The sequence below is a fragment of the Narcine bancroftii genome, chromosome 7, assembly GCF_036971445.1.
Source record: "Narcine bancroftii isolate sNarBan1 chromosome 7, sNarBan1.hap1, whole genome shotgun sequence".
Classification (NCBI taxonomy): domain Eukaryota; kingdom Metazoa; phylum Chordata; class Chondrichthyes; order Torpediniformes; family Narcinidae; genus Narcine; species Narcine bancroftii.
Genome location: NC_091475.1, coordinates 53,459,231 through 53,486,232, shown reverse-complemented (window position 1 = coordinate 53,486,232; position 27,002 = coordinate 53,459,231). Strand labels below are relative to the sequence as shown.

The following is a 27,002-nucleotide window of genomic DNA, read 5'->3' as shown; positions in this document are numbered from 1 at the left end:
GGAGCGTGGTGTCTGGAGTGGTTACCCCCTCATGTTTCCCGGGGGGGGGGGGGAAATGATACCACCGGTTACCTTATCGGGGTTTTGTTTCAACCAGTGCTTCCACTGATTAATTTACAGGGAAGGCACAGCTGATGAGGACTCTACCCTGATGGCATCAACGCCAGGTTCTGCTCACCTTTCTCCCCCTGTCTTCCTTCCCTCAGCTCCTCTCATTTCACGGAGTCATCCCTCCTCCCAGTGCCGGATTCAGGCAGAAACTACACAAGCAACAGCTGAGAGCCTCACAATCCACAGGGGCCTCAAAAAAGTTCAGAATTTGAGGGGGGGGGCACTTTTAAAAGGTTCTGTGCACTGTCTGTATTTGTTTCATCCAGTGCTTCCACTAATTAATTACAGGGACTCTAGTATACAGACACTATATACAATATATATGTTTCGTCCACACAAAATTTTTCACCTTTATATTATTCCACTTTGTATTTTCTGACTTTTGCATTTAATTTCAGGCCATTAGTAATTTGGAGACTTTTCAGCTCACATGCATCACTGCGGACTATTTAATGCAGGCTATTGTGTTTAGTTTTCAATCTACACGTTGGGATTAGTGTTAATAGTTGTTTGTTTACGGGTCCGATACTGTCCAGGGGAAGAAAGCGTGGAAATTCAGTATAAATATTTTGGCAAATAAGGCAAGTGACAAAATAGCTTTGAATTGATGTATAATTGATGATGATAAATTAAGTCTCCAATTAATGATGGCCCCGTTGCTATTCATGTTTGATTCAATCATGTTTACGGTTTCGAACGTTTATTGTCCTTGGCTTGACGCGCAGTAACTGCGCCGTATATTAAGTATCAATATAAATATTATGTAGACCCTTTTTAAACGGATCATGTAGCAAATTTTTATTTGCAGTTTTAAAGTATTTATTTTCAGTATAACTTTGCTATTTTTCAGGCTAACAATGAAGAGGACATTTGAGAGCGGATACCAGAAAAGGGGGAAAAAAACAGCAGCTTGAAGAGCAACAAAAAAATGTACCAACACTTGACAGATATTTCACTCCAGTAACAGATAAGGATTCACAAACCCAAGGTGATCAGCAAAATCCGAAAACAACCTCTGCTACTGAGACAATGGAGTCTGGAATCTCATCTGAGGGAAACTCTGGAGGTGACACAAATGTGAGTCTGGCAGAGCCAACATCCACAGTTGAAACAACAAAATTCTGGAAACTCAATTACCTTGGTCAATGGGGTGTCTTAACCAAGGATGGACTCTTATCCTGGATCCTGAAAGGTCCTTCAGATTGTTAACCCTAGAAATGCCCATTTGAAAACTAAACAGTCAATCAAAAATCATGATCGATATTGTTCAAAAGGTCTTCTTCAGTCCAGAAAAGTTAATGGTGAATTATACATTCGCGAATGACTAGTGTACTCTCCAACAACTGGCTGTGTTTACTGCTTTGCAAGCTTTTTTTTCCAACATTAATTGCCACACCAGCTGGCAAAATCCCATTGCAATTCAAAGTCATGAAAACTCTGAAGAGCACAGAACAACTTTGTTGACATACTTGACAAGAAAGTGCAGTACAGCCTTAGACTCAAAACTAGCAGAACAAATAAAAACGGAACAACTACTGGAGGCATGTGATTGAGGGTGTCGTTGCAGTGATACACACATTAACAGAAAATGGGTGTAGAGCTCGTCGAAAGAACCAAAGACTTGTTGATCCAAACCAAGGCTTTTATTAGCAAAAGACCGGAGCTCTTCACAGGTGGCCGACCAGTCCGGAATGATCCGACCTGGCTAGGGACACAACCCTTTAAGGCCCAAACAATAGGTGTGGCTTAGCTCTCAGCCAATCGCTGTAAGCACAGTCTAGATACAGTAACTATATACACTATGTACATTGGTGATAGATCTGTACTATCACATTCACCCCTTCTTGGAGAATTAACCCTGGGAAAAAAAAACAAAAACGAGGGAGAGAATGAAAAGGAAGGGGTAGGTCAAGGACTGTAGCGGTCAGGGGGTCTGACCATCCGGCGTGACCGCCGTGGTGCCGGGATTGGGGTCGCTGGAGTGGTGTCGCCAGCGGGCTCATCGGGTGCGACTGCTCCGTCGCTCAATTCCCCAGTCGTTTTGTCGGCAGGGTGGCCCGAGTCATTGGGGTGCTGTTGGTCCTTCTGTTGCGGCACGGGGCCTGGAGCATAAGGAGTTGGGGGGTTTGCTGGGTCTACCGCGTCCTGAGCTAGGTCCCGCACCGAAACAGTGTCCTCCCGCCCGTCTGGGAACTCCACGTATGCGTAATGTGGGTTCGCGTGGAGTAGAGTCACTCGGTCGACCAAGGGGTCGTTCTTTGAGTGCCGGACGTGGCGTCGCAAAAGGACGGGGCCAGGGACGGTGGCTCTCAGCCAATCGCTGTAAGCACAGTCTAGATACAGTAACTATATACACTATGTACATTGGTGATAGATCTGTACTATCACAATGGGCTAGCTTTTAGGAGAGACAACAAAACTTTTGGATTTCCAAATAATGGCAACTAACTTGGCCTGTTTGAATTAATTGCCAAGTTTGATCCATTTCTTTCCCATCATAAAAAACAGTATGCAAACAGGATCTTGGTCTCTTTCATATTTGTCTAAGATAGTATGTGATGGACCACAGGCATATCAAAAATCAAGATCCATCTTAGTAAAATTTTTGAGATACACGACAACCAGCCTCTGCTTCCTCAGGAGTTTGCGGAGGAGCTAATGGAGTTGTTCAAGTGAACCGGTATGGACTTGAAGGGCCGAGATGGCCTGTTTCCGTGCTGTAAACAGTTATATGGTTATATGAACTTATTCAGCTTATGACTAATAGAGCAAGAAAATCAATTTTTGAAGATTTGAGAAAAACAGGCTTCTTCATTTGGCCTGTGGACTCTACACCAGATCTTTCCAATGTGGATCAACTAACTGTTATAGTAAGATATGTGTCTTTTATTCCTATAATAGATGTCTTGGAAGCAAACTTGAGTAGCAGAGCAACAGTTTACAATTATGCTGCAAACAATTGTCATTTTTAGTTGATTTTGAAGCTTTATTGACCTTAAATCAAAATTAAATTTTATCTTTTACTTCAGTGATGGCCAGACGTGCAATTTTGATTAAATAGAAAAATAATGTTCCACCTACACTCACACACGCACGCAATGGTTAAGTGATATTATGTCTTGTTTAAGTTGAGAAAAAAATTAGATATGCTGTGGCAGACTAAGCCACTCTAAGTGAACCAGGTCACAGAGCCCTGATGTAACAGGCGTGGCTCCAGCCCTTGGGGCTGACATCATAAAAGTCTTGGGAGTTGCAAGCGTCATCAGATTTTGAGGGATTTAAGTACGCACGAGAGTTCTATTAAAGTCAGTTGATTAAGCTCTCTCATGACTGTTGGTGTGTTTTGTTCACTGCCCCTCCTTGCGTCTACAATGCCATTAAAGATTCAAATGCAAATTTCCTAAAGACATAGGGCCCTTTTACGGACCACTACCACTACAGTTTTCGGGTTGTTAAAATCTTTGATGTTTTCTTTCTGTTTCCAGGTTGTGCTACTTTATGTTAATTTTTTTTTCAACCTATATAGAGTTAGGGTTTTGAATTAACAAGATATTTTTTCTCTTTTTTTTGTAATCTGTATCTCAATATAGAAATGCATTGTTTGATTTTTGCATTATTGCAGACTTCAATAAAAATATTTTAAAAAAGAAAGATTTAGAAGCTTCAGAGGCACAGCTACATGGAGCAGTAGAAACTTTGATGAAAGAGGAGACAAGTAATGTTGATATTAACCTTACAGGTGAACTGAGACACTTCCATGCTTACGTCAAGCAGAATTATCCAGCAAAAGTACAAATATCCCACAAAGATCTGTACCAAATCATCTTCCAAGGCCAGATTCATTTTGTTTTCCCTCATGTGGAAACGATATTACAACCATGATGGCCACAAATCGTTCAGAAAGGTCATCTTCACAGCGAAAGAGAATCAAAAATGAACTGAGAGGAACCATATCTCAAGATAAACAGCCTGAACTTAGCATCATGTGCAGAGAAAGCAATAAACTGTGAGGAACATCATTTGAGGACACAATTCGTGATTTTGGGAAAGAAAATGTTTTAAGTTGTAGCTGATATAATTTTTCTGTTTTACAAACAAGTTCATTATTACTTATATTGATAAAAGTAATTCTGATTAATTATTTTGTCAGCAATGTGTGTGTGTGTGTATATATATATATATACACACATACATAAATGTATGTTAAAATTATTTTTAAAATTACATTAAATATCGTTTCCAGGCAGAGATCAAGACAATCAAATAATAAATATGTAATCAGTAAATGCATTCATATGAAAATAATTGTATTTTTCAGTTTAAATGCTTTGTTATTAAATAATTGAAAGGCAAATATGTTTTCAAGGTTGTGAGACCTTCTGGTGTAATTTTTTAATAAGGGTCCTCCAAATATAATTGGAGCAAACCAAGTCTGAATCTGGCTCTGCTCCTCTCCCTGCTTGCTGCTGTGCCCTCCCTCCCTTCTCCATCTATTATCGCCTTTCTTTAGGACAGTGCTCCTCCCCCTACCCCTCCTACCTTTACCTTTATTGTTGGAGGGCTGCTAACATTTTTTCATACACTGATGAAGGGCTCAAATCTGAACCATTGGAAACCTGCTGAGTTTCTCCAGCATTGGCTTCGACTTCAACCATAGTGTCTGCAGACTTTGTTTTTTTTCAGGAATGGAAGCTGGTGGCCAAGACAGGACTGAGCCCCTTGTAATTTATTTGGAATAACAAAAAAAATGTTTTCAGCTTACAATACACAAACGTCCTGGAGAAACATCTATGGGAAGTACAGTGTAACCAATGTCACGGCCCTGAGCCCTTCAATAGCAGGGACTCTCACAAAACTCCCATCAAAGAGAGGAGAAGAATTTTGTCAGGGTTGGCATCTCTTGAAGAGACTTCACAGTGAAGCAGCTGAATAGAGTTCAAGAAGAAAATTCTGACATGCTGTGGTCAAGTGCAAGCAGCAGAGATAAACGAGAGGGCACAGTGAGAGTTCATGACCCCTGGATCTACAGATTCTCTTGTTTAAGGTTTATCAGCTTAATATCTTGATTGGCACATAGGGTGTCTGATGGGAACACATCAATGATCACTCTGCAGCTGAAATGATTTAATTTCAAATGGAGTTTGATCAGAGATTTGGGGTTGGAAGAGTCCCTCTCTTTTAAACCAATAAGCCACAGAAGTATATAATATGAATTTATTTTTTTTGGGGGGGAGGGGTGTAGTAGAACTTATTGCAAGTGCATGGATTGCAAATGAGGAATAAATACACCCATTCAACTCAGTACCAGGAGAGATCATTTACTTTCTCTTGTAGGGTAAAAATCCAAGGGTCAAGGCATCCTTCGAAACGCTACATTCCTTGAACAAAGACCATGCAAATCATCAGAACCAAGAGTGATCACATCTTGACTCAACATCTGCTCTATTTTTTAATCATGTTCACGACGATGTGACCAGAGACAAGATGATTTCTTACTCGTCACTAGTTTGGAGAATGTTTCTGCAGGTCAGAATATGACAATTAACATCGCTGATATGTTTATCACTCACTGCCTCACCACAGTTGATGTCTCCATTCAGTCACTGAATTCTTTATCTAGCTCCATCCTCAATGTATGTTAAAAATTGCCAGACTCACTTAATGAGGCTTCCTGATAGTGCTGTGAAAGAAAAATGAGTTTGCACTTCAAAAGTGCCTTACATTTGAGCAAATCTCCCAAAATCAATGAGGTGATTTTGAATCATTATTGTTTGTAACCAAATGGAAATCAATGGGAGGTGGTAAAATGAAAAATTGTTAGAAAATTCCATGACACCCAGCAAGTATTGAAATAAGAAGCATTTATAATGGGATGTTATTCCATGACAAGTCACCTGCCAGTTCAAAATCAATAATTTGGTCCCATTAGTATCAAAAAGCACTTTCCACAAACTTGTAAAAACACAAAATGCTGGAGAAACTCAGCAGGTCAAGCAGCATCCTTTATGTAGCAACGGTAAAGATACGTTACTGATGTTTCAGGATAGAGCCCTTCAACAAAGTATGAGAAAATGCCAGTAGGCGTCCAAACAAAGAAGTTGGGGGGGGGGGGGGGAAGCAGGAGATGATCAGTGTAAAAAGGAGGGAGGGGACAGCAGTGATGAGGGGGAGGGGAACCCACATACCTCTGTAGGTTAAGTGTTGAAAATAGGATGCAGAACATTGCAGCACAATATAGTGAAAAAAATGCTGGAGAAACTCATCAGTGAACTTTATAGAGCAAAGATAAAGATAAATATCCATCATTTTGGGCTTGATCCCTTCATTAAGGTATAGAAACATTGGTTATGCATCATTATCTTTGCTCTATAAAGTTCACTGTTTGACCTGCTGAGTTTCTCCAGAATTGTGCTTTTACTTGAAGCATGGTGTCTGCAGACTTTCATGTTTTACCACAGCACAACACAGGTTCTTTGGCCCACAATGTTGTGATGACCTACTCCACAACATATTAAACAAGAAAATCTGGAGACACTCTGATTGTAGCTTACCTCCGTGACTTCCTCATCCACTCATCCCTTCACACTAATTGTCACATTGCACCTGCACTTCCTTCCTCACCACCATTTAGTGCCCCAAACAGTCCTTCCAAGCAACACCATTGGCGAGACTGGACATAGATTGGGAGATCATCTCGCTGAGCACCTCTCTCTCTGCTGCAATGGTGAGGATATTCCAGTGGCCAACTATTTCAATTCAGCGCCCCACTTCCATGACGGCATGTCTATCCATGGCCTCATGTACTGCCAAATCAAGGTCACGCATAAATTGGAGCAGCAACACCTAATATTCTGTCAGGGTCTTCTCCAACTGAATGGCATTAATATCAACTTCTCCAATTTCTGTTAGGCCACTCCCCTGTCTTCCTCATCTCTCTGTCTCCTTTCCTCCAGCTCTCCATCCCTTTCTCACTCCGTTCAGAGGGTTAACCCTTTCCCTTATCACTTCTCAGCTTTTTACTCATGTTCTCTCACCCATATCCACCAATGACCTTTCCCTGTGACGCTGTGCTCCTCCCCCTGGCCCTCCTCCCACCATTTTAGTCAGGCACCTGCCTACTTTTGCTCATACCTTGATTAAGGGCTCAGGACTGTAATGATGCATACATAAAGAACACCTCGTGACTTGCTGAGTTTCTCCAGCATTGTTGTGGAATCTAATTTTTCTCAACATCAAACCCATAACCCTCTATTTTTGCTCATCCATGTTCCCATCTAAGAGTCTTTTGAAAGACCCTGTTCCAGTTTCCATTGCCACCCCAGTCATTCCAGGAATCCGCCAATCTCCGAGTAAAAAACTTACCTCTGATGTCTCCCTTTCCAACCTTCCATAATGTGACCAGAATTGAATGTAATTCTCCAAGCATGGTCTAACCAGAGCTGCAGCATTACCTCTGGTTCTTGAACTCAATTCCCCGACTAATAAATGCCAACACACCATACCCTTTCTTAACAAGCTGACCCACTTGTGTGCAACCTTGAGAGATCTATAGACCTGGACACCAAGATCACTTTGTTCCTCCACACTGTTAAGAATCCTGTCATTAATCACATACTCCACCTTCAAATTTGACCTTCCAAAGTGCATCATATCACACATCTGGATTGAACTCCATGTGACACTTCTCCGCCCAACTCTGCATCCTGTCCCTATCCTGTTGTAATCTACTTCAACCTTCTACATTCTCCCCAACACCTCAAAAGCTTGCATCATCTGACTCATCCTCCACTTTTTCATCCAAGTCATTTATAAAAATGACTAAGAGGAAGAGACCTAGAACAGATCCCTGGAGAACACCACAAGTCACTGACCACCAGATAGAATGCGTTCCATCCAAATATTTTAATCTATAATGTTTATTCACTCCAAACCTGGGGATATTTTCTGTTGGAAATTGCTCCCAATCACCTCGGCTTTTATCAGAGACTACAGATGGATACTCTGAGCACCAAGTGCTCAACAGAAATACTTCGAAAGCTTTGGAAACATATCCAAAATGTGTCTGCTGGCAAGTGATGGAAAAGAAATCTCTGCCATTCTGAAAATTGTATCAGAGACACCCACAATCCAATACATTCAGTGCCATATGATTTCACATTAGCTTTGTACAACAAGACTTCAGGTTGCTGGCTCCAAAAAAACCCCTCCATCTGTTTGCTAATTTTCACCCCTGTTTTTCATGTCCAATCTTTGAGGGTGGAATAATATTGAAAAGGAAATCAGCCTTTGAACAAGTATACAAGCTGGCTTCCAAACTGTACTTCATGAAAAGCAATTACCATAAATTGTTAGCTCATTTTCTCTATTCTTCTTCTTTGTTTCTCAGTTGTTGACTGTAATCTGCCCCTTGACATGGCACAGAAAACCACTCAATTGAATCAAATCTAATATTTTAAAATAAGAATAAAGCCACATAGTATTTGACCAAGGAGTCAGATCAGGACATATTAGTGCTGTTCCCAGACTAGGTGAACTTGCAATATTTTATTTAGAGTCTAAATTGGAAGAATTGTCTCGCACACAGTCCTATCTGACATATCTTGTATCTGCAACTCTTCCAACACACTTTGTGGGTACAAGATGTTTCACTGATAAGACAAATCTACCCACTCTGAAGAATAGAAAGAACAGGCACATGGAAATGTGACTTCCTGCTGTAAACGGGCAGGAAGCGCTGTGCCTGGGAGACATCAACAGTAAGTGCAGAGACCACGAAGCCTTTCAGCTGGCCACATTGGAGATCTGGAGTCTCCACGTGATGGGAGCAGAATCTGCCAATAACCTCACCACTGATGAAGATTGATAGCAACACCCAGCTTTCCAGCGTTAAAGACATGGCTGAAATACTTGCACCCATTTCTGCCAGATATATACATGATCCTTTGTGATTGCCTTCCATCAGGGAAGCAAGTCTTCAAATGATCTAATTGATTCATGTTGATATGGAAAACTGACTGAGAGCATAAGACAATCAATGACTGTGGGACCAGGCAAAATTCTGCTTGTTGTGAGGGGGACCTATGGAACTGAATGAGTTGAAATCCTGGCCAAGCTGTTCCACTACTCACCTAAAATGATAGAATGAAAAGATGAAATGAACTGACCCAGTGTGTAAAAGTAGATGACACAATTTTCTTGTTTATTTTCATTGTGTGATGACATTTTTTAATGGGTTTATTGTATTGTATATGTGAACATTTAGTGCGTAGGGAGGAGGGTGGGAAGGGAGGGGGAAAAAGGGAAGAAAATTACACTATATATTCAAGAGGGAAATGTTTGTGTGTATTTTGGATAATATGGTTCACAGTGTGAAAAATAAAAAAAATTAAATAAAGCTGTTCCACTACTCTATTAGCATCTAAAACTGTTCTGCTGTGCGCAATAAGACTTCAATCAGCAGCTATCTGGCAAAATGGAAATCCCAACGGCTCACCACGTAACATTTGCCACTTACCAGGGCCCTGGTTTCCATGTTCACATCCAACTCATCTTAGCCCCGTTTCCCATGCTTTTTTAAAAAATTGCAAGGGTCCTGCTTCCTGAACTCCCTTTAAGCTGCTTTCAATGGGAAATTTATATCAGCATTTACGATTCTCTTAAAAAAATGCATTTAAAATCATACTAGGATATTTCGAGGAATAATGATCATCTGGAATTTCTGTTCATCCAGCACCATTAATGTTGAATCCCCAGGTTATTGGGGATTCACTACCCACAAATCACAGCAGTTATCCAATGCAACTAATTATAATCTCAATTGTCAACCACATAATGGAAGTTGTTATCAAATGAGCCATCGATAGACAGTGCAGCAGTTCTGCTTGGGTTTTTCCTAAACCACCCATCTCCACACCTCATTGCAATTTTGCATGGAAAAAAGAAGAATTTGAGGTGGGTGAGACCGCCTGTGGCACCAAGGCAATCAAATTCTGAAATTAATGATAAACCAGGCCAAGAGACACCTTGAACAAAGCAAGCTTTTGGAGGTCATCTGCCCTAGCCTTCAGTTGTTGTTGCCAGAGTGTCTTCAGCTACTCCATCAAAGATCTTCCTTTCATCCTCCAGTCTGAAGTGGAGATTTTGCTCAACACCATCCAGGACCAAGCAGCTGTTTGATGGCACCCCATCCACCAGAAAGAATATTTATTTCCTCCACCACTTGAACAACATTCTCCCCATGATTGAAACTGGGATTGCATCAACAAAATGTATTGCAGTCACTCACTGAGGCTATTCCGACAGCACCTCACAGACAATCTCTGCCACCAAAAGGGCTAGAGCAACAAGCACATGGTAACATTATATCTTGGGTTCCTTTCAAGTCACATACAGTTTCAAGTTGAAAGTGAATCACTATTTCTCCACTGTCCCTTGATCTAAATCCCATGACTCTCTTTCTGACAATCAGTAAGATTGCTTTCACTGAGAAGATTGCTTGAGTTCATCAGCTTTTCAAAGAGAACTAGGGGCAGACAACTAATGCTGACCCTACCATTGACATTCATCTCCTGAAATGAGCACAAAAGCTTCAAAGAAACAGAATTATTTCCTTAATCACGTCAAGATTCAAAAACTTGCTGCATTAATGAATTAAATAATCTAAAATGTAACCACCCAGAATTAAATAGGAACATAAGAACATAGGAAGTAGGAACAGGAGAAGGCCAAAAATGGCCCATCGAGCCTGCTCCGCCATTCAATACGATCATGGCTGATCTAATTTATGACCTAACTCCACCTACCTGCCTTCTCCCCATATCCCCTAATTCCTCTATCATGTAAAAATAATTAACAGTTAACTTAACATAATTACTGGGCTGCATACGGGAATAACCAGCCAGAGTGAAACTGATTGATTAATTCAGCTGTCAATCAATTTTTACACCCTCTTTTACATTAATGCAAGTGACAGTTTAACTAATTTATGTATTCTCCATTCACTCTGTTTTTCTAGAGAAATAGCTGACTTTTCTATTCTCTCCAACCTTGACATGGAATATTTACTGAGCAAATTGACTTGATTTGCTGCATAAAGACACGCTGAAAATCACAAACTACTTTGTAGCTTTCTTAACTCAAGGTCTAACACAGTTGTTATCAATAAATATTCCTTAAGTCCAGGTATGTCTTAATTTATGAGTGTATGATTCCCAAATTATTGTTTTAATGTGACTGACTTTTTGGTACGAGTTCATTACAAATCTACTTTTTCATTTTGATTAACAGCACAGAAAACAGGCCATTCTGCCCTTCTAGTCTGTGCCAAAACATCATTCTGCTCATCCCACTGACCTGCACTCATTCCATAACCTTCCAGACCTCTCCCATCCATGTATCTGTCCAATTTATTCTTAAAACTTAAAAGTGAGCCCACATTTACGCCAGATGGCAGCTTGTTCCACATTCCCACCACACTCTGAGTGAAGAAGTTCCCCCTAAACCTTTCCCCTTTCACCCTAAAGCTATTTATCTCTCCTAATCTAAGTGGAAAGAGCCTACTCGCATTTACTCTGTCTATAGTCCTCATAATTTTGCAAACCTCTATAAATCTCCCCTCATTCTTCTATGCTCCAAGGAATAAAGTCTTAACCTGTTTAATTTTTCCCTACAACTCAACTCCTGAAGACCCGGAAACATCCTAGTAAATCTTCTCTGCACTCTTTCAATCTTACTGAAATCCTTTCTGTAGTTGGGTGACCAGAAGTGCACCCAATACTCTAAATTTGGCCTCAACAATTTCTTATACAACCTCACCATAACATCCAAAATCCCGTACTCAATACTTGGATTTACGATGGCCAAGGTACCAAAAGCTTTCTTTACAACCCTGTCTCCCTGTGACACCATTTTCTGGCCTATTTTTCCAGTTGGTCCAGATCCCTCTGCAAGCTTTGAAAGCCATCCTCACTGTCCACAATGCCTCTAATTTTAGTCTTTATTATTATATGTTTGCGCCTGCAATCCTTGATCAAAATATACATCTCTTATGGGTCCTTCTATCCTTGAATGTGGTCTTAATTCAAGGAGGACTTGCTGTGGATGCCTTCTACCTTCCGTTTTTATTTTCATTTTCCTTCATTGTGGATCTCTCTGCATTCCGTGCCACTTATAATTTTTCTCCAATTTGCCAAAGTTGTTTGCGACCTTAATGATCTTGCCTGGTATTCTTATTTTTAATTGAACAAATGTGATCAAATTTCACAAGTTAATCAAGAGCCTATCCTTTCTATTACTGCAGTATCAGCTTCTTGAAAGAACCTGAGGCATGCAGGAGGGTGAAATGAGTCCTCAAGCCTGCAATCTAAAAGTAGTCATTATGTGAGGTTACACACACTTATCCCATAACTGTTGTGTCGTAAAATCCTATAGCTTGGATACAGCCTGACTTGTTCATGCCAACTAGTGGACACCCTTCACTCTCTCATATTAATCCCATTGCCCTCTGCATTAAAGTGATTCAAGTGCTCACCTGAACACTTTCTAAATGCTGTCAATGACCCAGCTTCAACCATTCTCTCGGGCAGTGAACTCCAGATACTCACCACTTTCAGAGTGAAGAAGATCTCCCCTCTGAATCTCTTTCTCCTTCCCTTAAACCTATGTCCTCTGGTTTTATTTACCTCTGATGTGGTCTTAAACTGCAGTACATCTGACCTATTAGCATTTTATGTACCTCAATCATGCCCCTCCCCTCTTAACCTCCTCCACTCACCCAGCTTCTCCAGTCTTTCCTCATAACTAAACTGCTCCATCCCAGCCATCAAATTGCTGATGCTCCTCTACACCCTCTCTGGTGCGATCATATTCCTGGTGATCAGGACTGTGCGGAGCACTTCAACTGAGTCTGACCAGTTTCATAAGGTTGGAGCATCATTTTCCTCCTTCTTCATTCAACAGACATTTTCAGACAGCCCTTTCATTCCAGGACATTTTCGGCATTTTGATGCCATTTCTGTTATCTGAAAATTGCCTACCTGGAATGTTGGGAGGGGGGATTATTTCAGTCCTGAATGAGCTCAGCTTTTTCCTTTAACATACTTACACAATGCCCTTGCCTTTCCCGGTCTGCCACCCATTTCTCATGGCCCCTCTTAGCTTTCTTCATTTCCTTTTAAAGTGCAACTGTACACTGATTATATTAACGACACGCCTCCTCCATCATTAGATTGTCATACACCTCTTATGTTTACTTTTTTCTCTTAATGTAACCCTCAATATCCCGCGTTCCCAAAATATGTTACTCTTGGGTTTGACCTTGATAGGAAATTCTAGATTTGTTATTTCTCCTTTGAGTGCTTTCTGTTGTGCAGATGTAGACTCTTCTGCATGTTGGTTACTCCCAATTCACCTTGTTGGGGACTCACAGTGACTGCCCCTTCCAAAGCTGGCAGATTTAAATTCCTGTGAAGACCATTCCTTTCTATTCCTTTTAACCCATTCCTCCACTCCTACATTACTAGCATACAAAACATTCCCCTCAATACGTTTATTCAGTGCTTGTAGGAAAGTTGTTGAACAGCATCCCTCCAGGCAATACATTTGAGATTGTGAAATTCAGCCAAACATAAAGTTTTCTGGTATCTTTTCTGCTTTTATTTGCAAATTACCTGAGCTGTGTCTAAAGTTGCCAATACTATACCAAAGAATCTAGTCCTTCTTAATGACAAACACCCTAATAACACTGAATCTCTCCTTAATCTTATCTGGTCTGAAAACATTCCCAGCAATTCTCTTCTCATCGTTGAATGGTTCCAACTTCTATGTTCTTATCTTGGATTGTCAACATTTGATGGCTGCTTTTTTTTAACGTGAATTCATTCACTGATGTTACAAGCCTCGAGTTTTGCAAAACAGGAGACTCGTTTGATAAAATCAGTTTCAATTGTGAATGTCATCAGGGAGCCAGTGATGAAGTTTTATCATCTTTTATTTACCACTTGCAATAAAGTATTCACAAGCAAAATGTTAACCTGTCCTTTCAGTTCACTAATCTTTCCCCAATGACCTACAAATATTTCACTTCTCACATTTATGTAATTGCCATTGTAACATTTTTGTTGAATCTGCTTCCATCATCCTCTCAAGCAGTCCACCTCAGATAGGAACATATATAATAAAAACAATACTGAAAGAGTTTAATTGACCTCATGCACCCTGCTCTGTTTTAAGATTGACCCTAAAGTGTCAAACTCCTGTGAAACACAAAAGTCTGAAGGTATTGTGATTGTTGAAAAAGCACACAGAAACGCTGGAGAAACTCGGCTGGTCTCATAGCTTCCTTATGCAGTAGATATATTATCAAAGTTGCGAGCCTGAGCCCTTCATCAAGGAGTAAGCAAAGAACAGGAAGATGTCAGAATAAAGATAAGGCTGTCTGGGGGAGGAGTCCAGGCCAACAAAGGGCATTAATTGGATACAAGAGAGGTGAGAATTGATTTTGTTCTGTGAAAGGAGATAGACGGAAAAGGGAAGAGAGAGGGAGAGAATGAAAGCTACGGGAAAGGCAACAGGGGAAGAAGAAGGGTTTAATGGTAGCAGTAGAAGTTGATGTTAATGCCATCTGGATGAAGGGTGCCCATATGGAAGATGAGGTGTTATTCCTCCAATATGTGGGTGGTCTCAGTCTGGTAGGGCTTGACATTGAGACCATCCGCAAATTGGAGGAACAACCCCTCATCTTCCGTCTCGGTGCCCTTCAAACCAGACGGCATTAACATCAACTTATCCGGCTTCTGTTAAACCCCCTCCCTTCCCTCTTATTCTTCCCCATTGCTTTTCCCCCAGCTCTGTCTCTCCTCACTTTTCCCTTTGACTCCTTACATAGAGCAAAAATTAATTTTCATTTCTCCTCTTATCATATCCAATTAACACCTTTTGTTGGCCTGGACTCCTCCCCCAGCCAGCCTTGTCTTTATTCTAATGCCTTCCTGTTCCTTGCTTATTCCTTGCAGAAGGGCTCAGGCTCAAAACATCAGTAATATATCTTTACCTCCTGAGGACACTGCGAGCCTGGCCAAGTTCCTCTAGCATTTCTGTGTGTAAAATTCCTCATCCCTGAAAAAAAATCACCTTTCCATTTCAATGCAACGCATTTTGTAAAATAATTAAAGAAATCGTACAACAGTGGGAAAAAGAAACCACTCTTACGCTATCCTTGAGAATTGAAGTCTTTTCTCTTGTTTGACACTGAGAATTCTTTAATTCCTGGAACACTCATGACAGAGTGTATTGAAATGAATTTTCATGATCTCATGTAAGCTTTAAAGAAACATAAAAGTCTATTCCTTTTCCAGAATTCACATCATTCTTTCACGACAACAATATTGGATCATAATTTCCACTGATACTACACTGAGGTTTATGTGCTTGCTTTTACTGAAGGCTATTATACAGAAGTGCTGTGTGGATATCATCATCAGCTTGCAGTTATATCATGCTTTTCATAAAGTTGAACCTCTCAAGTCACTTAACAGGAGTGGGGGAAGGTGTCATGAATAAATGGAGAGAGCGATGGTGAAGAAGAGTTGGAGAGAGAGAGAGAAATAGTGGGTATAGGAGTAGGTGAAGAAGATATAGAATTTTCCTAAACTGAGGAAACCTAAAATGTAGGTAACTGACACAGGTATTGATTGATATGTCATCACAGTTGCACTGTAAGTGAATTCCAAGCCAGTTAAACACAATATATCCTACGGCTCCTAGAACGCTTCCACCAGCGTTGTCTCCGCTCCATCCTCAACATCCATTGGAGCGCTTTCATCCCTAACATCGAAGTACTCGAGATGGCAGAGGTCGACTGCATCGAGTCCACGCTGCTGAAGATCCAGCTGCGCTGGGTGGGTCACGTCTCCAGAATGGAGGACCGTCGCCTTCCCAAGATCGTGTTATATGGCGAGCTCTCCACAGGCCACCGTGACAGAGGTGCACCAAAGAAAAGGTACAAGGACTGCCTAAAGAAATCTCTTGGTGCCTGCCACATTGACCACCGCCAGTGGGCTGATATCGCCTCAAACCGTGCATCTTGGCGCCTCACAGTTTGGCGGGCAGCAACCTCCTTTGAAGAAGACCTCAGAGCCTACCTCGCTGACAAAAGGCAAAGAAGGAAAAACCCAACACCCAACCCCAACCAACCATTTTTCCCCTGCAGCCGCTGCAACCGTGTCTGCCTGTCCCGCATCGGACTTGTCAGCCACAAACGAGCCTGCAGCTGACGTGGACTTTTACCCCCTCCATAAATCTTCGTCCGCGAAGCCAAGCCAAAGATTCTCATGAACACCATCAAGAACAATAAGATAAACAATAAATTTGTGTTTTCTACTTTTACATACTGGGTCAGTTCATTTTGTCTTCTTCTCCTTCTGTCATTTTAGGTGGTGGAGGTCCGCGGTAGGACTTCTCTGTTGTGTTCCATGTAAAAGTAGAAGACACAAATTTCTTGTTTATTTTCATTGTGTGATGACACTGTTTAATGGGTTTAATGTATCATATAGGTTGAACATTGAGTGGATGGGGAGGGGGGGTGAAGAAGGGAGGGAAGGGAGGGGGAAAAAAGGTGAGAAAATGACACTGTGTATATTCAAGAGGGAAATATTTGTGTGTATTTTGGTTAGTACGGTTCATAGTGTAAAAAATAAAAAAATTTAAAAAAAGAACAATAAGATGAAATCTGCGTTAATGGTGGCCAGAAAATCAAGATGACTTTCATTCTGTTCTTTGAATAGTGATCTTTTATTTTTAAATGAAACAGCAAAACAGACTTCAAAATGATATTTCAGGTGAGGAACCCATCCCTCTACCATTTGATTGTCTGGAGTGAGGTTTGAACCTATAACCTATGATTTGAGGTGTGAGTTCCATCATTAATTGGATACTGTAACATCACTGCCAACTGTAACATTATTTGAAATATTGTTCTTTAAAAGCAGTTCTGTGAAGTCCACATGCTTTAATATGCCAGGGAATAAACATTATGCAATGTCTTCAGTGCGAGTGACCATTGTGACAGAAAATTAAGGGATCATAAAACTCTGTCTGAAAATCATTGCCTTTTATACACTTCTGAGACCAGGACAACTGACATTAAGCAACTCAAGGCACTGAAATTAATTGATGATATCTTCAGAATATCCTCCAAACCTACTGAAGTGACTTGTGAAGCAATTATCAGTGTCCTCTCCCAGGCCTTCTTCTTTGGCTTGGCTTCGTGGACGAAGATTAATGGAGGGGTAATGTCCACGTCAGCTGCAGGCTCATTTGTGGCTGACAAGTCCGATGCGGGATAGGCAGACACGGTTGCAGCGGTTGCAAGGGAAAAGTGGTTGGTTGGGGTTGGGTGTTGGGTTTTTCCTCCTTTGTCTTTTATCAGTGAGGTGGGCTCTGCAGTCTTCTTCAAAGGAGGTTGCTGCCCGCCGAACTGTGAGGCGCCAAGATGCACGGTTTGACGCGATATCAGCCCACTGGCGGTGGTCAATGTGGCAGGCACCAAGAGATTTCTTTAGGCAGTCCTTGTACCTCTTCTTTGGTGCACCTCTGTCTCGGTGGCCAGTGGAGAGCTCGCCATATAACACGATCTTGGGAAGGCGATGGTCCTCCATTCTGGAGACGTGACCTACCCAGCACACTATCACATCTCCATCGGGCACACAAAACTCAAAACGGTCAACTAGTTTACCTATCTCGGCTGCACCATTTCATCGGATGCAAGGATCGACAACGAGATAGACAACAGACTCGCCAAGGCAAATATCGCCTTTGGAAGACTACACAAAAGAGTCTGGAAAAACAACCAACTGAAAAACCTCACAAAGATTAGCGTATACAGAGCCGTTGTCATACCCATACTCCTGTTCGGCTCCGAATCATGGATCCTCTACCGGCATCACCTATGGCTCCTAGAACGCTTCCACCAGCGTTGTCTCCGCTCCATCCTCAACATTCATTGGAGTGACTTCATCACCAACATAGAAGTACTCCCAGGCCAACGTCGTGATTACTGGGGAACTAGTTATGTTCAAGATGCCACATCCTTTACATGTCTGACCAAAAACTTCTAAGCTATCTTGCGGCAAAAGATTATCAAAAAGGTAAGTATTCAAGGATGCACTCAAAGCTTCCTGGCAGAACTACAACATCCTCAATGACACCTGGGAACTTCTGGACCATGAGTGCTCAAAGTGGAGAAGGAATATTGAAAACATATTGAAAACCTTGAACACACAGCACAGTGGGAGGAGCACACCCACCTGCCCCCACGACCCCATCTATGGAAGAGCCTGCAATTCCTTCATTGGCCTCATTAACTACATCACTGTACACAAAATCAGAGTTGAAACGAGTCATCCTCAAGTAACTGGCTCAAAAGAAGATGAAAACGATAACTCATGGATAAAATGGATGCTGAAACCTTTGTGCAGGAGTACCAATTTGATAAGACTAATGACATTTTTACAATTCAAAATGCATGTTGTATATTTTATGTGAAAACTGTCAAATCCTCAGAGGGATTCACATAATTTCAAATTTAGTGGATGATTCTGCTGAAGTTAATGTGCATTTTAAAAGCCAAACTCAATAATTATGCTTTCCCAATGAGCACAACACACGCATACAACTTGTAAAGACGTGGATGGGCTTTGCTGCTACTATTTCTTTCAGGCTCGTTTCAGGAATGGAATAAGGTGTGTCTGAAATCTCTGCATTGTGTAGAGTTTTCATCAAAAAGTGAGCAGTTTTGCTAAACAGCTGGGTACCGAACATCTGTGTAACTCAAGAGTTAAAATGAAGTTCTCTCATTCTTTTATTCCAAACAACAGCATAATGTTGTTCTTCGCGTGTGGACATTCATGGTAAGAGCTAGATGAGGACACTTGTTCCTTCAGGGGCGGCACCATCCCTCAAGGGTGGCACGGTGGGTGTAGTGGTTAGCGCAACGCCTTTACAGCGACAGCGATCGGGACTGGACCAGCATTCAAATCTCGCACTGCCTGTAAGGAGTTTGTATGTTCTCCCCGTGTCTGTGTGGGTTTTCTCTACGGGCTCTGGTTTCCTCCTACCCTTCAAAAATGTACAGGGGATGTAAGTTAATGGGGTGCAAATTGGGTGGCACCATGCTGTATGTCTAAATTAAAACTAAAAAATTAAAATCTGTTCTGCTGATCTGACTGGGACTTGAACACTGTATTTCTGTCTCTCTGTTATGAGCTTTCATCCTCAGCCTATGCTTTTAAACATTCCAAAATTCTTATCTTTACCACCCTTTGATGACGAGAATTCCAAAGATTCATCATCTTCAAATTCCACCTCATCTCTGCTTAAACGGGCGAACCCTTATTTTTTAACTATGATGCTGAGTTCACAAGGGAATATCTTTCTCCACATTATCCCTATCAAGGTCCCCCAAGATCTCTATATTTAGACATACAGCACGGTAACAGGTCCTTTTGGACCATGAGGCTTGTTTACACCCAATTGACCTACAACCCCCTGAACTTAGATCTGAGTTCAATGAAGTCTGCCCTTACTCTTCAAAACTTCAGCAGAATCAAACCTTGCTTGTACAACCTTTTTTTTTCCATGAGGCAATGTGTCCTTTCCAGCAATTAGTTTCTGTACTGTGCCTAACACACTTGCATTTTTCTTTCAATAAGGAGATCAATTCTATTCTCACCAATGCGCCATAAAAATGCAGCACAGCCACGCTACTTATGCGTGCAATTTTTCGAGCAAGAAGTGATAATACCCTGTTTGGGTTCCTAATTACTTGCTGCACCGGCCATTTGCAAATTGTGCACTGGGACATTGAGATCAGACTGCATTGCAGACCTCTGCAATCTCTTGCTTGATTTTAAAAAAATTTGTACACCTTTGTCCAAAAAGGCAAATACAAATGTTTCCACATTTTCCTCTTCTTAGTCTGGTCTCTAAACACATTCATGGCTCTTTGTAGCCTCATGTCCTTTAAACAACAGACATTCCTATCTACAGCTGCATGAGGACCATCAGTAAATTCTGCAATCATATCCAAGGTATTCAAACTATTAATCACAAGTTGAAGCCCCAGCACCCATCCCTGTGGCATACCTCTTGCTACACATTCCCAAACAAAATAAAGGTCCATTTATTTCTCTCTCTCTTTTGTTGGCCAAATGAAAAGTGGTGGCATGTCAGAAAAACACAGCAATATGAGAATTGGACAATAACATTGAAATGGGAGCAGATCAATGGGACTAGCGAAATAATGATCGCCACAGACTAGAGGGGCCTAATGGCCTGTTTTCTGCAGTGTAGCCTTCTAAGTTTGGTGGCAGGTGATGATACATTCTTAGTGAATCAGTGAAGACGGGTAACCACATCAATTCCAGGATCACACTCAACACTGATGCTTGGCAAGAATGTGTTCTCAGTCCTCCGCTATGCTCCCACTTCACCCATGGCTTCACAGCCAAAAACTGTTCTAAGTCCATCTTCAAATTCACTGATAACACCGTAGTGGTAGGCATAGGATCAAATATCAGTGAGTTGTAATACCTGGAGGAGTCTATTGGCATGGTGCCAAGTGAACAACCTCTCAACATTAACAAGACTAAGGAAATGATCAGTGATTCCAGTAGAGGGGAGAGAGACCAGGCAATTGTATACATTAATGGCAATGAAGTGTAAAGAGTAGACAGCTTTGAGTACTTACGAATAAACATTTTAAGAGACCTGACCTGGGACAAGCATGCTGACGAGGTAGCCAAGAAAGTACAACAATGATCCTACTTTTTTGGAAGCCAAAGGCAGTTTGGAATGAACCCCTTGTTCCTCAACAACTTCCGCAGGAGCATCATCAAAATCATACTTGCTGCTGCTTCACAGAGTGGAGTGCGAGCTGCTCTTCTCAAGATCTTAACATTTTTGTCCAGTTCTCAAATGTGGTCCTGTCCCAATCTTCATAAACAGCCCTTGACCCTCTAAGATTCTAACCTTTGCCTAGGTGCATGGATAGGAAAGGGAGAGAGGGATACGGGCCCAATGACACCAAATGGCACCAGGCCAGATTTGGCAGCTTGATTGGCATGGATGAGTTGGCTCAAGGGCCTATTTCCAAGCTGCATCTGTCTCCCTTCAGGTTTGCTGAGCAGTGACAGCCATGCTTCAGGTGTAAGCTCAAAGGTTCTTTCCCTAAAGCTCCCCTTTTTTCATTCCTTTCTTTCTTTCAGATGCACCTTGAAATTTTTTTTAAAAACTACAACACGATAGAAGCTGATTCCAGTCATTGAAACTCGTGCCGCCCAATTACACCCAATTAACCTACCAATTCGAAGGGAATTTGAGCACGTGGAGAAAACCTACACAGGTCATGGGGAGAATGCACAACCTCGTTACAGACAATGCTGGATTGGAACTGGTGCTGTGATTGCATTGAGCTAACTACTATGCTAACCCTGCTCTCGCAATTTATCTTTATCACTGAGCTTTTAATCATATCCCATGTGACTCAGTGAAACATTTTGATTGTTAATTTTCCAGTGAAGTGCCAGGAACATTTCTCTCTGTTAAGGTGCTACGTAGACACGTCGTTGACAAATCTGCAATGGTGGTTACTTCCCAAAGTTTCTAAAAACTGGGGAAAATGAATGGAAAAGATTTTCATGATGAGTGGCCCTTGTTGCGCTACCCTCTACAGGGGGGGAGGGGGGGATACATCTGGAAAATCCGCCTTCTCATTATTCCTCCAGAAAAAGTGACAGCCTTACATGCTAATTTGCTTGCATAGTTTCTCAACTCAAGCTCTTAAAAACAACAAGATCACTGAAAGTTTTCCTTGACTTTTTTGTTGCAGGAATTGTTGCAATAAATTTAGCAGAGGTTTGAAAGCTAAAGAAGGGCCACGTAGCATAAATCCAGAATGATGTCATGGCAAAGCTTTCCAAGTGTGGAGATGGAGGATGAATATGCTTTCAGAAATGAGTTCCAAATTAATGCTGAGAGACAATGCAGAAATTCCTGATATTTCTTGTAATGCAGGAAACCTAGATACATTTAAACTCAAGCCATGTAAAAGAAACTTGGCAGCACTGTGAAGCTGCACAAAATGGAATCGCTCATTTCAACAGTTCATTATAAACCACCCTATGCATGGTGCAAATATTGTGTAAAATGCATATTCCATAAACGATGTTAAGAAATTAATTCAATTTCCACCGATAAGATATCAATTATTTAAAAAAAGAAGGAATTCTGTCAGGATGCTTTATTCTCGACTGCCCAGTCTTGCTGATGCAGCTTTAATGCTGGCCACTGTTGCTAGGCTGCAATCAGTCCCCAATAAAGGCAGGTCAGCTGAATAGTTCCTGCATAATGAGTAAAGTTATTCATGGCTTAAGAAAGTTAGAAAGCACAAAAGGTTTTGAATTTTGAAGAGCAATTTTTCCTTTTCAAATCACGAACTGTAATGTAAGAAAATGTGAGATTGGCCTTCCTGAGTTTGTGGTCAATAGTTATTCTGGGAATCCAGGTCAGTTTCCAATAACAGGGGCCGGATTGTGAATAATTTAATGTTCCTTCAGAAGAAAAATGATCATTGGATGTACCATAAATATCCATGAGGAAGGAGGTGATGGATGGGGGGGGGGGGGGATAGGGGAGTGTTCAGAAGCAAGGTGGTGGTGCTAGGGTTGGGATGATAAGAGCTCATCGAAGCCTGAGGATGTTATTTGTTTTCTATACCCAACTATATTTGGAGGCATGTGGAGAAAGCAAAAGAGAAATACTTGCTATGCTGCAAATTCATTGCCTCTGGTGGAGAATAAAGGACAAATGATATAATATCATGTGAATCATCCTGAGATGGATAAAATACTGAACTGGGCTGGCATGGAACAACTCAGCCTAAATGTTTTCTCAAAATTCACACCTGACCTTTGCTACAATTATCAGACTCGTGATTGGATCTTACACTGGCTAACTCAAGAAATAGGAGCAAGAGTCATTTAACTGGCTCATGACCTGCTCCACCATTCAATGAGATCATGCCTGATCTGGCTATCAAGTCAGCTTCAAGTACCTTGTAACCCTTAATTTCCCTATTATTCAAAAGTCAAATATATTTGATGAGGTAGCTTTCGATAGTCAGAGAATCCAACAGATTCACTACTCTTCATCTTGTCTTAAATCTCATCCCCAAAACCTTGAGGTTGTGTCCCCCAATTCTAGTCTCGTATGCTTTTAACTTATCTATTCCTTTCATAATTTAATATGTTTCTGTAAGATTCTCCTCATCTTCTAAAATCCAAAAAGAACCTTCCCAGGCTTCTCAGTCTTTCCTCATATACTAATCCCATCATTTTTGGAATCGACCTGGTGAACTTCCTCTCCACTACTTCTTAAGCCAGTATGTCCTTTCTCAAGTAAGGAGACCAGAACTACAAGCAGTACCCCAGGTGCAGCTTCACAAGCATCTCGTACAGTTGCAGCAGAGCCTCCCTGCTCTTAAATTCAGTTCCTCTCACCATGAAGGCAAAAGTTCCATTTGCCTTCTAAATTACCTGCTACACCTGCAAACTTACTTTTTGCAATTCAGGGACAATTTTTACCATTCATTTTCCTTCCAAAGTTGAGGACTTCACATTTACCGACCTATACTCCATCTGTTAGACCATCATGCTCAGTTAACCTATCTTTGTGTTCGGTCTCTGTCTACAAGAAAATGTGCTTTACCACCCAATTTAGAGGTATCATCAAACTTCATCTAGTTACACCTAGTCACCTCCTCCAAATCACTTCGGTATATTGCGAACAGTTGTGGGGCCAGCACTAATCCCTGCGCAGTCCAATAACTATTGATTGCCATTCAGAGAAACACACATTTATCCCAAAAATATGATGCTCTTGTATTATATTTTGTAACTGTATTTTTTTCACACATTGAACCTTAGGGCGTCATCGTTAATGTAGTGGTTAGCATAACCCCATTAAAGTACCAGTGACCCAGGTTTGAATCTGGTGCTACCCGTAAGGAATTTGTACATTCTAGTGTGGCTTTTCTCCGGGCGCTCCAGTTTCCTCCAACCTTCCAAAAGCATACGAGGTTGGTGTGGGACGGCAAAGATTTCAATGGCCAAAAGCAGCTTCTCCCATGCTGTCAATAAATTTAACGTTTTTGTATCTTTCTCTATGCCCTGCCTTCCTATTTTTTGAATATTTTATTTTTGATTTTATCAACAAACAATACCAATTTATCATAACAGATAAGTAATTAAATGTGAATCATTAATACATGTTCTAAATATGACCCCCATCCCCCCTCAAACAAAACCCCTAATGAAGAAGAAAAAAGTAAAAAAGAAAGAAAAGGTAACAAAAGAAAGAAAGAAAAAGGATTAAAAAAAAAGAAAAGAGAAAAAGAGGAGCGATCTAGATCTGTAATCCAATTCAACAAAGAAGAGGCCCAGTTGTTTTTTTTTATCTAAATTTCAATAAAAGGAAGAAAAATAGAGGAAAAAAAAATAAATAGAATAAGTATCTTATTTATTAAGTATTCAACTCTACATTTTGTAAGTAAGGTTCCCATACCTGCAAAAACATGTATTTATTCCTTAAGGTTGTAGGTAATTTTCTCCAGGGGAACACAACTATGCACTTCAGTATTCCAATGGGCTATTTCCCAAGAGAGAATCAGACTTCCAGGTAATTGCAATACATTTCAAGGCCACTGCCAATTCAATTTTAAGAAACTCTAATTGATATTTGGACAGCCTCATTTTAGGTCTTATGTCCATTATATTTCATAAAAGAAACAATTCTGGACTTAGAGGCAATTGTTTCCTAATAATTTGATTTAATAAAGCTCTGAAGTTTCCCCAAAAGGGTTTCAATTTGGAACATGACCAGGTGGAATATAGAAAAAGTACCCGTTTCTTCCACGCATCTAAAACATATATCAGAAAAAAATTAGGATTTATTTATTTTTTTTGCGGGGAAAGATATAGCTGAAGCAAAAAAATGATATTGCACTAACCTATATCTTACATTAATTGTGTTGGTCATACAGTTGTGGAAAAAGTTCGACCAGGGTCTTATCATCAATACTAATATTCAAGTCTGATTCCCATCTTTGTTTTGATCTATGGAACTCCAGTTAAGGATTAAAGAATACATAACTGATATGAACTTCTTTGTGCTCCCCTTTTGAATTAGAATACCCTGCCTACCTTGGTGACTGTTATTCTATTCCTGACATTGTTGTCTGACTTATTTACTTGACTTTATTGTATGACCTATTGTATGAGCTGGAGAGCATGAAAAACAAAGCTTCTTCCTGTACTTCAGGGACACATGTCAATAAACCAATTCCTTTGTTTGTGACCTGAACTGAGGACAAACGATTAAGTCCCATCAGGCAGCAAAGTTTGAATATGTAAATGACAGCAACTCATTCATTTGTTCAGGACATTATCACAAGACATGATTCTATCATGAGATGGCCAAGTAGCTCATCACATGGTATCGATCAAAACAGCAATATTTATCTCAATCAAAGATAATCCCTAGGGCAGCACGGTTAGCGCAAAGCTGTTATAACACCAGCAATTGGGACTAGGGTCGAAACCTGTGCTGTCTGTGAGGAGTTTGTACATTCTCCCTGACTCTGTGTGGGTTTTCCCCAGGACTCTGGTTTGCTCCCACTGTTTGAAATGTACCAGAGGTGTAGGTTAATTGGGTGTAAGTGGGTGGCACAGGCTTATGGGCTGAAATGGCCTGTTACCATGCGATATGTCTAAATTTACTCCAATTGATATTATCTGATTTGGTGCCAACTGGGATGAGAACCTTGGATTATTTTTGGTCTGGAAATTGGTGAATTCATCAGTTAATAAATGAGATTTTTTTTAATGAGATGTACTCTTTGGGTACATTTGGAAATGGTTCTAAAAATTAATGTGAAATTCAATATAAAAATATTATTTATTGTGAATTGGATTTATATAATTATTTAAGCAATAATTTGGTTTATTAATTTTAACAAGAAAATCTTGTAAATACAGAGGCATTTTCAGTGAGATGCATTTCTGAGCCATGATGCAAAATGTCTTAATTTTGGAATTTGTTAGGGACTAAAGTTCACTGAAAATTAATTTTTGTTGAGAGAACAATGCAAATCTGGCATTTGTCCAGAGCAGCAATTCCATTTCCAGTTATAAGTCAGGGAAATGTTATGCTCAGAATGGCTCTTTTCAAAAAGGTTTGGTTATTAACATTTAAATTTATTAATGTTTCATAAAAATTCATTCAATCTCTCAAGTAATCATTGTCGTGTCTCTTTGCTTTCTCTGTGGTTTGAATGTAAAATCATTTTTTTTCAGGACCCAAATTAGATTTCTGTTCATAGCCTCCAACATTGTTTCTGCAAACATTTAATAATTGCCTGACATATTTCCCCATTGGGTGTCTAATACAATTGAATCTTCACTTTAGAAATGTGATTACTTTCACAATCATTGCTGTATTCCTACATTGAAAGTTATTTGAGTAGGGGATTGGGAAGGTGAGAATGTTGGTCGAAACAGAAAGAAGTACTTATTTCAAAGTGAAGCCCAATGTGGTCAGGAGGACCAGGGTTGACCCACCCTCCACTACACATTAATCGCTTGGTAGTGAAGGGAGGAGAGAGCACCAAATACCTGGAGTCCACTTGAGAAGGGACCTTTCCTGGACACAAAACATCTCCTCACTTGTCAGGGAGCTGCAACAATTACAGCACTTCCTGAAAAGACTGAGGCGGGCAAGGCTACTGGCAACTATCCTGTCAACCTTCTACAGGAATTCTATCGAGAGGGTCCTGGCCCTGT

At 40.7% G+C, this 27,002-nt stretch overlaps 1 protein-coding gene across 23 annotated transcripts in view; it reads right to left on the bottom strand.

Moving 5' to 3' along the window:
• dmd (dystrophin) overlaps positions 1-27,002 on the bottom strand; it is a 1,604,005-nt gene that overhangs the window by 112,372 nt on the left and 1,464,631 nt on the right. The gene's annotated exons all lie outside the window — the stretch shown is intronic.